The 14,604-nt window shown below is 51.9% G+C and overlaps 1 protein-coding gene across 1 annotated transcript in view; it reads right to left on the bottom strand.

Moving 5' to 3' along the window:
* RFTN1 (raftlin, lipid raft linker 1) overlaps positions 1-14,604 on the bottom strand; it is a 349,725-nt gene that overhangs the window by 110,678 nt on the left and 224,443 nt on the right. The window lies entirely within an intron of this gene.

Genomic DNA, 14,604 nt, shown 5'->3' with positions numbered 1-14,604 from the left:
CAGAGATGGGACAAGCACTTGGATGGCTTAAGGACTGAGTACCTAAGCGGTGTGGAATCATTCGACTCAGGAAAAAAGGCGCAATATCAGGGAGCAGCCGAAAGCCCCCTAGCAGACTATACCAGCAGCAGTGACGAAGGGCCACAATCCCTGAGTGACTGTCTGTGTCCATCTGCCATGGAGTACAATTAAGGTTCACTGTTTTCCATTTTTACAGATAGATACAGACACAGGGCTCGAGTCGGGGAATCACGAGGGTAGACAGCGTCCCCCCACTTATTTTACCGGGGGACGCCATCCCCCCTGACAAACAGCTGGACTTCAGTCTTTGGCCTCTCTGGGACGAAGAGCTAGGCACCTGTTGTGACGTCACTTCCTGCTGTGACGTCACTTCCTGTTGTGACGTCACTTCCAGTGACAGCGTCCCCCCACTTCTTTTTTTACGACTTGTGCCCTGTGCAGGCAGAAAAACATTTATTTCGTTATCTGTATTTAGTTTTAAATGGGGATAAACATGGAAAATGGGTGCTTTTTGAGTGATTCTAAATAGTGTCTGCCATGACTGTCAGGCCAATGGCTGTGTGGGTTGATAGGCACTGGGGCTTTTGACTCCTCCTTACCTTAAGGGAATTTGCTCGATGAGGACTATAACATTTTTTTTTTAAAAAGCAACCACCTTAGTGTTGGCACACGGCGGGTGGGGATAGTCCTCGCCCGGCTCTGTTTATGGGATGCCGTTGGGTGGGGTTACTACAGGTGCCGGTGAGAGCGCATCTTGAACCTTCGCTCTTAGAGTAAATGAGGGAACGCCCTCCAATGATAGCGCCAGCGCTGTATGTACGACAGCGCCATCTGTATTACAAAAGGGGTCGCACAAGCATCTGCAGCGCCTTCTGTAATACCAAAGGGACCCTGGCGCGCATGTGTAATACGGGCCCAGGAAGCCAAGGGACATTTAAACGATTTGTACCTCAACAAAAAATCCAAAAAAAAGAACTGAGTACACACTTTATTAACTCAGCACATCTAGCTTTTCATCAACCTCAAATATGAGGGCGACTGCGCACTATTAGAAGAATCAGGCAGTATTCACACAATCATGTCAAATGAGAACTATTGACTGACGTGGTGGGACAGAAGTAGTGACTGGATAAACACTGGCCTCAGACACACTCATGGCAACAACTGGGCTTGGTACAAAAAAAGCCGGAGTGCAAGATTTCTGTGTCTGAAGGTGACAATGACACTGATTGCATAAAAGCTCGAAGGCCTGAGTACATGCTGCCTCCTAGGACGTGGTCTCTGCCTGTCGAAGTAATTGAGCTCTGCTGTAAAGAGCAAGCAAGACACCTTTCCCATACAAGAAGTGCAGGAGCTCGGAGTCTGTAAGTGCCTGCCCACCGAAACAGTGGAAGGGAGAACAGGCAGCCTGCGAGGGCTCGGAGTCTGTAAGTGCCTGCCCACCCGAAACAGTGGAAGTGCCTGCACACTTGAAACAGTGGAAGGGAGAACAGGCTCGGAGTCTGTAAGTGCCTGCACACCTGAAACAGTGGAAGGGAGAACAGGCACCGTGCGAGGGCTCGGAGTCTGTAAGTGTCTGCCCACCCGAAACAGTGGGAGTGCCTGCACACCTGAAACAGTGGAAGGGAGAACAGGCAGGCTGTGAAGGCTCGGAGTCAGTAAGTGCCTGCACACTTGAAACAGTGGAAGGGAGAACAGGCAGCCTGCGAGGGCTCGGAGCCTGTAAGTGCCTGCCCACTCGAAACAGTGGAAGGGAGAACAGGCACCCTGCGAGGCAGTGGCGTAACAAAACATGAGGGGGCCCCCCTGCAAACTACATGGAGGGGGCCCCCCTCCCATTCTCCGTGCCAGTCTAGAGCTCTCAGGCCAGCAACCGGCCATACTGCAGGGGATGCGGGGCGATTGTTATGCCACTGTCACCAATACAGCCGTTATAAGTAACACTTACCTTGCATCCTTCTCCTCTCTGCCTTGCACCCTTCTCCCCTCCACCTTGCACCCTTCTCCCCCGCCGCCTTGCACCCTTCTCCCCTTTGCCTTGCACCCTTCTCCTCTCTGCCTTGCACCCATCTCACCTCTGCCTTGCACCCATCTCACCTCTGCCTTGCACCCATCTCACCTCTGCCTTGCACCCTTCTCTACCTTGCACCCTTCTCCTCTCTTCCTTGCACCCTTCTCCCCTCTGCCTTTCACCCTTCTCCCATCTGCCATGCACCCTTCTCCCCCTCCACCTTGCACCCTTCTCTACCTTGCACCCTGCTCCTCTCTGCCTTGCACCCTTCTCCTCTCTGCCTTGCACCCTTCTCCCCTCTGCCTTGCACCCTTCTCCCCTCTGCCTTGCACCCTTCTCCCCTCTCCCTTGCACCCTTCTCCTCTCTCCCTTGCACCCTTCTCCTCTCTCCCTTGCACCCTTCTCCTCTCTCCCTTGCGCCCTTCTCCCCTCTGCCTTGCACCCTTCTCCCCTCTGCCTTGCACCCTTCTCCCCTCCGCCTTGCACCCTTCTCCCCTCCGCCTTGCACCCTTCTCCACTCTGCCTTGCACCCTTCTCCCCTCTACCTTGCACCCTTCTCCCCCTCCGCCTTGCACCCTTCTCTACCTTCCACCCTTCTCCTCTTTTCCTTGCACCCTTCTCCTCTTTGCCTTGCACCCTTCTCTTCTCTGCCTTGCACACTTCTCCCCTCTGCCTTTCACCCTTCTCCCCTCTGCCTTTCACCCTTCTCCCCTCTGCCTTTCACCCTTATCCCATCTGCCATGCTCCCTTTCCCCCTCTGCCTTGCACCCTTCTCTACCTTGCACCCTTCTCTTCTCTCCCTTGCACCCTTCTCCCCTCTGCCTTGCACCCTTCTCCCCTCTGCCTTGCACCCTTCTCCCCTCTGCCTTGCACCCTTCTCCCCTCCACCTTGCACCCTGCTCCCCTCCGCCTTGCACCCTGCTCCCCTCCGCCTTGCACCCTTCTCCTATCTGCCTTGCACCCTTCTCCCCTCCGCCTTGCACCCTTCTCCCCTCCGCCTTGCACCCTTCTCCTCTCTACCTAGCACCCTTCTCCCCCTCCGCCTTGCACCCTTCTGTACCTTGCACCCTTCTCCTCTCTTCCTTGCACCCTTCTCTTCTTTGCCTTGCACCCTTCTCCTCTTTGCCTTGCACCCTTCTCCCCTCCGCCTTGCACCCTTCTCCTCTCTACCTAGCACCCTTCTCCTCCTCCGCCTTGCACCCTTCTGTACCTTGGACCCTTCTCCTCTCTTCCTTGCACCCTTCTCTTCTTTGCCTTGCACCCTTCTCCTCTTTGCCTTGCACCCTTCTCTTCTCTGCCTTGTACCCTTCTCCTCTTTGCCTTGCACCCTTCTCCTCTTTGCCTTGCACCCTTCTCCTCTCTGCCTTGCACCCTTCTCCTCTCTGCCTTGCACCCTTCTCCTCTCTGCCTTGCACCCTTCTCCCCTCTGCCTTGCACCCTTCTCCTCTCTGCCTTGCACCCTTCTCCTCTCTGCCTTGCACCCTTCTCCCCTCTGCCTTGCACCCTTCTCCCCTCTGCCTTGCACCCTTCTCTACCATGCATCCTTCTCCCCCTCTGCCTTGCACCCTTCTCCCCTCTGCCTTGCACCCTTCTCCCCTCTGCCTTGCACCCTTCTCCCCTCCGCCTTGCACCCTTCTCCACTCTGCCTTGCACCCTTCTCCCCTCCACCTTGCACCCTTCTCCCCCTCCGCCTTGCACCCTTCTCTACCTTCCACCCTTCTCCTCTCTTCCTTGCACCCTTCTCCTCTTTGCCTTGCACCCTTCTCTTCTCTGCCTTGCACCCTTCTCCCCTCTGCCTTGCACCCTTCTCCCCTCTGCCTTTCACCTTCTCCCCTCTGCCTTTCACCCTTATCCCATCTGCCATGCACCCTTTTCCCCCTCTGCCTTGCACCCTTCTCTACCTTGCACCCTTCTCCTCTCTCCCTTGCACCCTTCTCCTCTCTCCCTTGCACCCTTCTCCCCTCCGCCTTGCACCCTTCTCTACCTTGCACCCTTCTCCTCTTTGCCTTGCACCCTTCTCCTCTTTGCCTTGCACCCTTCTCCTCTTTGCCTTGCACCCTTCTCCTCTTTGCCTTGCACCCTTCCCCTCTTTGCCTTGCACCCTTCTCCTCTTTGCCTTGCACCCTTCTCCTATCTGCCTTGCACCCTTCTCCCCTCCGCCTTGCACCCTTCTCCCCTCCGCCTTGCACCCTTCTCCTATCTGCCTTGCACCCTTCTCCCCTCCGCCTTGCACCCTTCTCCCCTCCGCCTTGCACCCTTCTCCTCTCTACCTAGCACCATTCTCCCCCTCCGCCTTGCACCCTTCTCTACCTTGCACCCTTCTCCTCTCTTCCTTGCACCCTTATCCTCTTTGCCTTGCACCCTTCTCTTCTCTGCCTTGCACCCTTCTCTTCTCTGCCTTGCACCCTTCTCCTCTCTGCCTTGCACCCTTCTCCTCTTTGCCTTGCACCCTTCTCCTCTTTGCCTTGCACCCTTCTCCTCTCTGCCTTGCACCCTTCCCCCTCTGCCTTGCACCCTTCTCCCCTCTGCCTTGCACCCTTCTCTACCATGCATCCTTCTCCCCCTCTGCCTTGCACCCTTCTCGGCCCCCCATGGTGTGTTCTAACAAGCTTTCTTACCTGAGGGCACCATTTTGCTGCCTCGTCCCTTCTCATGTGAGCTTTGCCCTGGAGAATACTCTGTCTGGGGGCCCCCACTCCCACCCTTGTCAGGGTCCCGAGCACTGCTCTGTGCTGTCTCTTGCTCTTGGTCTCTGAGGTCCCCACCCCATCCTTGTCCCTGTCTCTTCTCTTCTCTTGTGGTGTGGGCCCCCCACCCTCTCTTCTCTTCTATTGTGGGGTGGGCCCCCCACCCTCTCTTCTCTTCTATTGTGGGGTGGGCCACCCACCCCATCCTTGTCCCTGTCTCTTCTGTTCTCTTGTGGGTGGGCCCCCCACCCCATCCTTGTCCCTGTCTCTTCTCGGATGGGTGCCTGTCCCTGTCTCTTCTCTTCTCTTGTGGGGTGGGGCCCCCACCCCATCCTTGTCCCTGTCTCTTCTCTTGTGGGGTGGGCCCCCCACCCCATCCTTGTCTGTCTCTTCTCACATGGGGGCCTGTCCCTGTCTCTTCTCTTCTCTTGTGGGGTGGGCCCCCCACCCCATCCTTGTCCCTGTCTCTTCTCGGATGGGGGCCTGTCCCTGTCTCTTCTCTACTCTTGTGGGGTGGGCCCCCCAACCCCTTCCTTGTCCCTGTCTCTTCTCTTCTCTTGTGGGGTGGGGCCCCCTTGTCCCCGTCTCTTCTCTTCTCCTGTGGGGTGGGCCCCCCACCCCATCCTTGTCCCTGTCTCTTCTCTTTTCTTGTGGGGTGGGCCCCCCAACCCCTTCCTTGTCCCTGTCTCTTCTCTTCTCTTGTGGGGTGGGGCCCCTTGTCCCTGTCTCTTCTCTTCTCTTGTGGGGTGGGGCCCCCACCCCACCCCATCCTTGTCCCTGTCTCTTCTCGGATGGGGGCCTGTCCCTGTCTCTTCTCTTCTCTTGTGGGGTGGGCCCCCCAACCCCTTCCTTGTCCCTGTCTCTTCTCTTCTCTTGTGGGGTGGGGCCCCCTTGTCCCTGTCTCTTCTCTTCTCCTGTGGGGTGGGCCCCCACCCCATCCTTGTCCCTGTCTCTTCTCTTTTCTTGTGGGGTGGGCCCCCCAACCCCTTCCTTGTCCCTGTCTCTTCTCTTCTCTTGTGGGGTGGGGCCCCCTTGTCCCTGTCTCTTCTCTTCTCCTGTGGGGTGGGCCCCCCACCCCATCCTTGTCCCTGGCTCTTCTCTTCTCTTGTGGGGTGAAGCCCCCACTCCATTCTTGTCCCTGTCTCTTCTCGGGTGGGGCCTGTCCCTGTCTCTTCTCTGGGCTGGGGAGGAGAGGAGAGAGTGGGGGCCGGGCTCTATGCTGCCTCAGAGGAGCAGTGGAGACTGCTGTCTCTGGGGCCCCCATCCTCTTCCCGGGCCTGCTTCTGGCTCTGACTGAAGTGACACAATGTATATTGATACTTTGTTTCTCTTCAGTCAGAGGGAGGGGGCGAGGGGCTCCGAGCAGGCTGCACCTGCTTCAGATGCAGAGGGAGAGAGGCTTGCTAGTTCAGCAGACCTCTCTCACAGCTCTCAGAAGAGCTGAGGGGGCCGAGGACCCCTGGGGGCCCCTTCATTAACTATAGAGAGTGAGGCCCCCCCGCAGTGCGGGGTCTGCGGGGGCGTTTGTTACGCCCCTGCTGCGAGGGCTCGGAGCCTGTAAGTGCCTGCCCTCCTGAAACAGTGGAAGGGAGAACAGGCAGGCTGCGAGAGCTCGGAGTCTGTAAGTGCCTGCACACCTGAAACAGTGCAAGTGCCTGCACACCTGAAACAGTGGAAGGGAGAACAGGCAGGCTGCGAGGGCTCGGAGTCGGTAAGTGCCTGCACACTTGAAACAGTGGAAGGGAGAACAGGAAGTCTGCAAGGGCTCGGAGTCGGTAAGTGCCTGCACACTTGAAACAGTGGAAGGGAGAACAGGCAGCCTTCGAGAAATCGGAGTCTGTAAGTGCCTGCCCACTCGAAACAGTGGAAGGGAGAACAGGCAGGCTGCGAGGGCTCGGCATCAGTAAGTGCCTGCCCATCCAAAACAGTGGAAGAGAGAACAGGAAGTCTGCAAGGGCTCGGAGTCGGTAAGTGCCTGCACACTTGAAACAGTGGAAGGGAGAACAGGCACCCTGCGAGGGCTCGGAGTCTGTAAGTGCCTGCCCACTCGAAACAGTGGAAGAGAGAACAGGCAGCTTGCAAGGGCTCGGAGTCTGTAAGTGCCTGCCCACCTGAAACAGTGGAAGTGCCTGCACACTTGAAACAGTGGAAGGGAGAACAGGCAGCCTGCGAGGGCTCGGAGTCTGTAACTGCCTGCCCACCCGAAACAGTGGAAGGGAGAACAGGCAGCCTGCAAGGGCTCGGAGTATGTAACTGCCTGCCCACCCGAAACAGTGGAAGGGAGAACAGGCAGCCTGCGAGGGCTCGGAGTCTGTAACTGCCTGCCCACCCGAAACAGTGGAAGGGAGAACAGGCAGGCTGCAAGGGCTCGGAGTCTGTAAGTGCCTGCTCATCTGAAACAGTGGAAGGGTGAACAGGCAGGCTGCGAGGGCTCGGAGTCTGTAAGTGCCTGCACACCTGAAACAGTGGAAGGGAGAACAGGCAGGCTGCAAGGGCTCGGAGTCTGTAAGTGCCTGCACACCTGAAACAGTGGAAGGGAGAACAGGCAGGCTGCAAGGGCTCGGAGTCTGTAAGTGCCTGCTCATCTGAAACAGTGGAAGGGTGAACAGGCAGGCTGTGAAGGCTCGGAGTCTGTAAGTGCCTGTCCATCTGAAACAGTGGAAGGGTGAACAGGCAGGCGGCGAGGGCTCGGAGTCTGTAAGTGCCTGCTCATCTGAAACAGTGGAAGGGAGAACAGGCGGCCTGCGAGGGCTCGGAGTCTGTAAGTGCCTGTCCACCCGAAACAGTGGAAGGGAGAACAGGCAGGCTGTGAGGGCTCGGAGTCTAAAAGTGCCTGCACACCTGAAACAGTGGAAGGGAGAACAGGCAGCCTGCAAGGGCTCGGAGTCTGTAAGTGCCTGCCCACCTGAGACAGTGGAAGGGTGAACAGGCAGGCGGCGAGGGCTCGGAGTCTTTAACTGCCTGCACACCTGAAACAGTGGAAGGGAGAACAGGCAGGCTGCAAGGGCTCGAAGTCTGTAAGTGCCTGCTCATCTGAAACAGTGGAAGGGTGAACAGGCAGGCTGCGAGGGCTCGGAGTCTGTAAGTGCCTGCACACCTGAAACAGTGGAAGGGAGAACAGGCAGCCTGCGAGGGCTCGGAGTCTGTAAGTGCTTGCCCACCTGAAACAGTGGAAGTGCCTGCACACTTGAAACAGTGGAAGGGAGAACAGGCAGCCTGCGAGGGCTCGGAGTCTGTAACTGCCTGCACACCTGAAACAGTGGAAGGGAGAACAGGCAGGCGGCGAGGGCTCGGAGTCTGTAAGTGCCTGCACACCCGAAACAGTGGAAGGGAGAACAGGCAGCCTGCAAGGGCTCGGAGTCTGTAAGTGCCTGCCCACCTGAGACAGTGGAAGGGAGAACAGGCTGGCGGCGAGGGCTCGGAGTCTGTAAGTGCCTGCCCACCCGAAACAGTGGAAGGGAGAACAGGCAGGCGGCGAGGGCTCGGAGTCTGTAAGTGCCTGCACACCCGAAACAGTGGAAGGGAGAACAGGCAGCCTGCAAGGGTTCGGAGTCTGTAAGTGCCTGCCCACCTGAGACAGTGGAAGGGAGAACAGGCAGGCTGCGAGGGCTCGGAGTCTGTAAGTGCCTGCCCACCTGAGACAGTGGAAGGGAGAACAGGCAGGCGGCGAGGGCTCGGAGTCTGTAAGTGCCTGCCCACCTGAGACAGTGGAAGGGAGAACAGGCAGGCGGCGAGGGCTCGGAGTCTGTAAGTGCCTGCACACCCGAAACAGTGGAAGGGAGAACAGGCAGGCTGCGAGGGCTCGGAGTCTGTAAGTGCCTGCCCACCTGACACAGTGGAAGGGAGAACAGGCACCGTGCGAGGGCTCGGAGTCTGTAAGTGCCTGCCCACCCGAAACAGTGGAAGTGCCTGCACACCCGAAACAGTGGAAGGGAGAACAGGCAGGCTGCGAGGGCTCGGAGTCTGTAACTGCCTGCACACCTGAAACAGTGGAAGGGAGAACAGGCAGCCTGCAAGGGCTCGGAGTCTGTAAGTGCCTGCCCACCTGACACAGTGGAAGGGAGAACAGGCAGCCTGCGAGGGCTCGGAGTCTGTAAGTGCCTGCACACCCGAAACAGTGGAAGGGAGAACAGGCACCCTGCGAGGGCTCGGAGCCTGTAAGTGCCTGCTCATCTGAAACAGTGGAAGGGTGAACAGGCACCGTGCGAGGGCTCGGAGTCGGTAAGTGCCTGCACACTTGAAACAGTGGAAGGGAGAACAGGCAGGCTACGAGGGCCTTCTGGACTGGGACTGCCTGTCTGCATTGAACACCAGTGGTGCCAGGGGGCAGTCAGGCTTCCATTTACCATTGCATCATTAAAAACTTAAGTAGGTAAACATTATCCCCTGTAATCACAACACCATCGTGCAATCCAAACTCTGAAAATATGTTTCATATTGATGTCAATAAACTACCCATATAAACTTATTATCTCAAAACCTACTCATCGCTTTTCTTGGAATTCTTTCAAACATTTAGTTCCATTTATGGAAATCTTTGTGACGCTTGCTACCAGTAAACCATGCAATTTAAGATAGATAGGACAAAGTTTTCTTCTAAATATGACCCAGCATGTATTGTTCTTAGTAATTTCAGTCATCGATGCAGAGTCAAAACAGGAAGGACTGAGTGTCTCACACAAGCATTACTCACACTTCGCACAGATCTCTTGTCGTGTTAGCAGTTGCCTCAGAGTCCTTGCATTGGGGTCTGTCCCAGTCTGTGTCTTATAAGGTTCCATCACACCTCCCAGTGTCATAGCTAATAAATGCAAGCTGGTATTTTGCGACACTGTCTGGCATATTTCACCTCTCAGAGGCCACTTGTTGCCGCCTCTCTCTAGTGTGCGGTCTGAGCAGCACTTGTGCTCCTTAGCAGTTGACTTTTTAAAATGTTCTGTTGGAGTTCATTGTCCCTAAAGCCAATAGCCTCAAGGGCCGGGGTCTTCAACCTTTTCTGTAATCAGAGCTACTTATGTTCAATGAAAAATCATCCCAAGCTACTGATATTAAACATGTTGGAGCAGTGACCCCAATAGACATGATTGTCGTAGTGGCCACCGCAGGTTTACCAGCAGTGGACAGGTCAGTGCATCAGGCGCAGTTTGGGAATGCCTTTATATGGGTAATACATAACAGCCATAGCTGGAGCCAAGATTTTAATATTAAGTAATAAGTCTCCCTAACGCATCATGATTTACCACTCAATATCAGAATTAAATATATTTTGGAAATTCAGCCATTTTTCGCCAAACTTTTGCTTAAGAGTTTTGAAAATACACACATTTACATCTCGAATACACTCTTTTCAATTTTGGTAAACATTTATTAACTCGGCCAAACGAAATCTTTTAATTTATTAGACTGGATTGCACATGGGTGAGCTGGAGAGCTGCCAGTATCCCAGGAGAAGGCTGCTCTAGGGCAAAGTTTTAAAAACCCCGCCTCGTCGTCTCTAGTAATGCTAACATCTCCATTATTCCTGCATTTGGATGTGTATTCTTTGGGGCTTTGTATTATTCTGGGCTCAGATTTCAACAATTCAGCAAAAAATGTAATCGGTGTTGTAACTCCACTGCTTTGCAACTAACCATTTCAAACTCTGCTCCTATTAATTCCACTGGGGTGTGTTGCCTCAATAAACAACATTCACCCTCTGTGCTACGTGGAGCCCGTCCAAGAGCTGAGCCCCAGACAGTAGCCCCAGACGCAATACCGCGGAGGCCATTACATCGTAGGCTTCGATCACTGGAAGCCAGTCAGTCAGTCAAACAAAACTTTATTTGATTTGTTAAAACCTTAAAAGTACATTTTCCACATTCCGTGATAAGAGAAAGGACAGCAGCAAAGCATGATAATATTAAAACCACAATTACACCTCAAGACACATGTAGTTCAATTTCTCTTGTTCCTTTTAAAACGGAGTATTATAACATTTATTTGTTAAAATCGCTAAAATTTTGCCTATACAGAACTTCTTTAGAATGCAGTTTTTACTACTGTTATACCTTGGTATCTCTACCTGTATTCAAAGGTAAGGGCTGCACTATACATGTTCTTCTGCGCATTTGAGGAACAACTTAACTTTATTCATATATTTCCCCAACGCACAGGCTATGTCTAAATTCTCCATTTCCAACAAAAGAGTAGCAGCTTGCATTCTGTGCGTAATCTTATATTTTTTAAAAATCGGACATAAAAACTCCTTTCGAAAGTCTAAAAATCTCGTACAATCTAATAAAATATGTAAAATATTGCAGGTGGTTCCTAAAGTGCAGGTGCATTTCCCATTACTTCCTATCATTAGGTTTCGAACCCCGTTATTTGCATAGCCTGGGTTTATGCCAATTCGCATTTTCAAGACTTCTCGCCTCAGACTATGGCTGGGTAGCCGATCCACGTAGGGGAAGTATTGACTGCTCTCCCAAGCCACTTTCATGTGTGCTACCGAGATCTTTTGAGCAAGGTAGTCCCGATCATAACTACGGGACATATTGACCCCTTGAATCTTTAATTCTTTTTTCCCAAATATTATGGGGTCTTGCGGCAAGCATACCTTCAAATCTAACACCCCATAAGCCTTGATTATTGAGGCTCTCACCTCTTTTGCCCAGGGAAGCTCACTAATGGTAATTTCCTCCTTAGCCCATTGGGAGATTTTAGCGATTTCCCCTACTCCCAACCGCTGCCAGAAGCGTACAAGGCTCATACAAGCTGTTATAGCCCAGGAGGTTATTCCCAGCTCCAGTCGTGCTGCCTGCACCATAGAGGATTTTGGCAGAGCGAATAAGCTTTTTAATATATTTCCCTCCTCTCTATCCCAGGAGGACTTGCCACTGAGATAAATAACCTCAGCTCCATACAAAAATTGTGGGGGGACCATTGCTTGATAGGCTTGATAGGCTGGAAGCGATAAATGTAACGCTTATTTCACAATCAACTCCTCCAGGTGGGTGCTTCATGGTGTTTCCTACCCAGGTTATTCACTGAAAAAGAACTAAATCAAAGTGACATGTTGAACCTTTAAGTGAGCTGTTAAACACTGAAAAACCACTGAAATATGCCAGTTAAAGTTTACTGAATTAACTAGAACTTTTACCCCATCATGCATGGCTTACAACTGCACATATTAAGTATGACCTGCAACACATTTTGGTTGCAATGTACCAATAATGACTAAACCATTATGGGAATTTTTCCATATAAACAACCCTTTTCTCATTGATATTCATACTTCGAGCCTAGGTTCTTTAGGGTTATTTAGACTCTCATTGAGTCTGTGAGAAGAACAACAAGCGACTCCATGTAGAGTTGAAAATGATATGAGACAGCATGGAGTCCAGGGGGACTCCAAAGGTGATAGGATTTTTTTGGGACCTGTAGATGTCCATGTCTGAAAGCTGGTGTTGTTTGGATAGGTAGGAGGAGAACTAGCGAAGGACATTGCTGGTGAATCCAATTCAAGACGCAAGGGGGTGTATGAGGGTGGAATGGTCGACTTTTGAAAGCAGCTGAGTGGTCCAAAAGTATCAGGATGCGGGGGTCATCTTCATCTGTGGTCAAGAGGGCTTTGTCTAAGATTTGTAAGGTAGAAGTGGCTGTGCGGCAGCATGATCTGAAGCCAAACTGGTCATCGTGCACGAGATGGTTAACATTGACATGATCTTGGAAGTGAACTTATATGGCTGTTTCCATGATCCAGCGATCAATGGTAGATGAGTGATTGGCTTGTAGTTGGCGCGGTCATCATCGTCTAGCTTAGGTGTCTTTACGAGTGAGAGGACTTGGACTGTGTTGAGACCTTCTGGGAAGATGCCTTCAGTGAGGGAGGCCTTGATGATGGTGTGTAGGGGTGAGAGAGTGCCCCAAGAAAGAGCTTTGATGAAGGACGAGGGTAAGACATCATCTTAAGAAATGACTTTAAGGGAGTTGAGCATGGCGGCAAGATTTGCAAGAGATACAGCTTTAAAGCAGATCATTGTGGGATTCGATGGGAAGAGGTGGGTGAAAGGGATGAAGCAAGCTTGGTGTTATTGACGTGCCCTAGCATCGTCTGCAAATATTTCACTGAAGAAGAAGTTGATGGCCTTGCAATTTCCTGTGGAGTGAGGAATAGGTGGGTTGATGCAGTGCTTGATTATCTTGAAAAGTGGTCTACTTCTGTTGTTGGCTTCATTGATGCAGTTGATATAGTACTTTGCATTGGCTGGTGTGATGAGTTGAATGCACATTTTGTAGAGGAATTTCAGTATCATGAGGTCATTAATGGTTCTATTTTTCTTCTATTCTCTTTCCTGTATACATTCACTGAAAAACACCAAAGGTTGCAGGGATGTTATAGTTAGGCTTAGATTTCACTTGCAAAAAACCAGAGAAATCAGTAGTTACAGTTACCCGAGGTAACTAGAACGTATGCCCCAGAAATGATCTGCTCATGACCTTACATATTACATCACCCATGACATGGTCAGTGACGCAACTGATGACATCTTAAATGGCATCACTGATGACATCATGCAGTGATTGTGAGTGTTTTGTAAATGATTTATGAGTGGTAGACATATATATACTAAACTACTACAAAAGTTAAATTAGTATACTTTGTGGACTACTGATGAGTGATACCACTTCAAACATATATTATGTGAGTGACTGTGTGACTGTATGCAACTGTGTGTGAGTGGGTTTCTGAGTGGCTGTATTGGTGTGTGAGTGGCTGTATGGGTGTATAAGTGGGTTTGTGTGTAGCTGTATAGGTGAGTGAGTGGCTGTGTAAGTTGCTGTTGGTGAGTGAGTGGCTGTGTGAGTGGATGCATAGGTGAGTGGGAGGGTGGGTGAGTGGGTGTGAATGGCTGTATCAGTGACTTAGTGGCTGTATGAGCTGTGACTATGTGTGAGTGGCTGTATGGGTAAGTGAGTGGCTGTTTGCAATGGTGTTTGGTTAAGTGAGCTGGTGTGTGAGTGGCTGTATTGGAGAGTGAGTGTGTGAATGGATGTATGGGTGAGTGAACAGGTGTGGCTATGTAAGTGGTTGTGTGGGTGTGTGAGTGGTTGTATGGGCGAGTGAGTGGCTGTATGGGTGAATACATGGGTGTGTGAGTAGCTATGTGAGCAAGTGTGGGGCTGTGTTAGTGGCTGTATGGGTGAGTGAGTGGTTGTGTGATTAGCTGTATGGGTGGATGAGTTGTTGTGTGAGTGGTTCTGTGATGAAGTCATCAGTGATATCATTTGAGATGTCATCAGTGATGTCAGTGACCATGTCTTGAGTGATGTAATATTTGAAGTCATAAGCAGTGCATTGCAGGGGCGTAAGTTACAGTTAGGTCAGATACTTATAACTGCTGAATTTCTATGGTTTTGTGCCTGTGAAATCTGAGCCTAACTATAACATCCCTGTAAGCTTTGGTTTTTTTAAGTGAATTTCTATGTTTTCGAATTCTATTTCCTAACTATTATTTCCTAACTATACCAGCCCTGTAACCTTTGTTTTTTTAGGGAATTTTTAAGGCTTTTTACATTTTATTTCCTAACTGTAACCTGCAACCTTTGAGAGTGCGTGTGTGAGTGGTTCTATGGGTCTGTGAGTGGATGTCTGAGTGGCTGTATGGGTATATGAGTGGCTGTGTGAGTAGTGTAGAAGGTGTGTGAGTGGGTGTCTGAGTAGATTTGTGAGTCAGGAGTGGTTATGTGAATGGCTGCATGGATCTGTGAGTGGGTGTGTGAGTAGCTGTGTGTGTGGCTTTATGAGTGGCTATGTGGGTTTGTGAGTAGGTGTATGAGTCAATGTATGGGTCTGTAGGTGGACATGTGAGTGGCTGTGTGAGTGGTTTTGTGGATGTGTGAGTG

This window comes from Lissotriton vulgaris, chromosome 10 (assembly GCF_964263255.1).
Source record: "Lissotriton vulgaris chromosome 10, aLisVul1.2, whole genome shotgun sequence".
In the NCBI taxonomy this organism is placed as follows: Eukaryota; Metazoa; Chordata; class Amphibia; order Caudata; family Salamandridae; genus Lissotriton; species Lissotriton vulgaris.
This window is presented reverse-complemented; position numbering and strand designations above follow the sequence as displayed.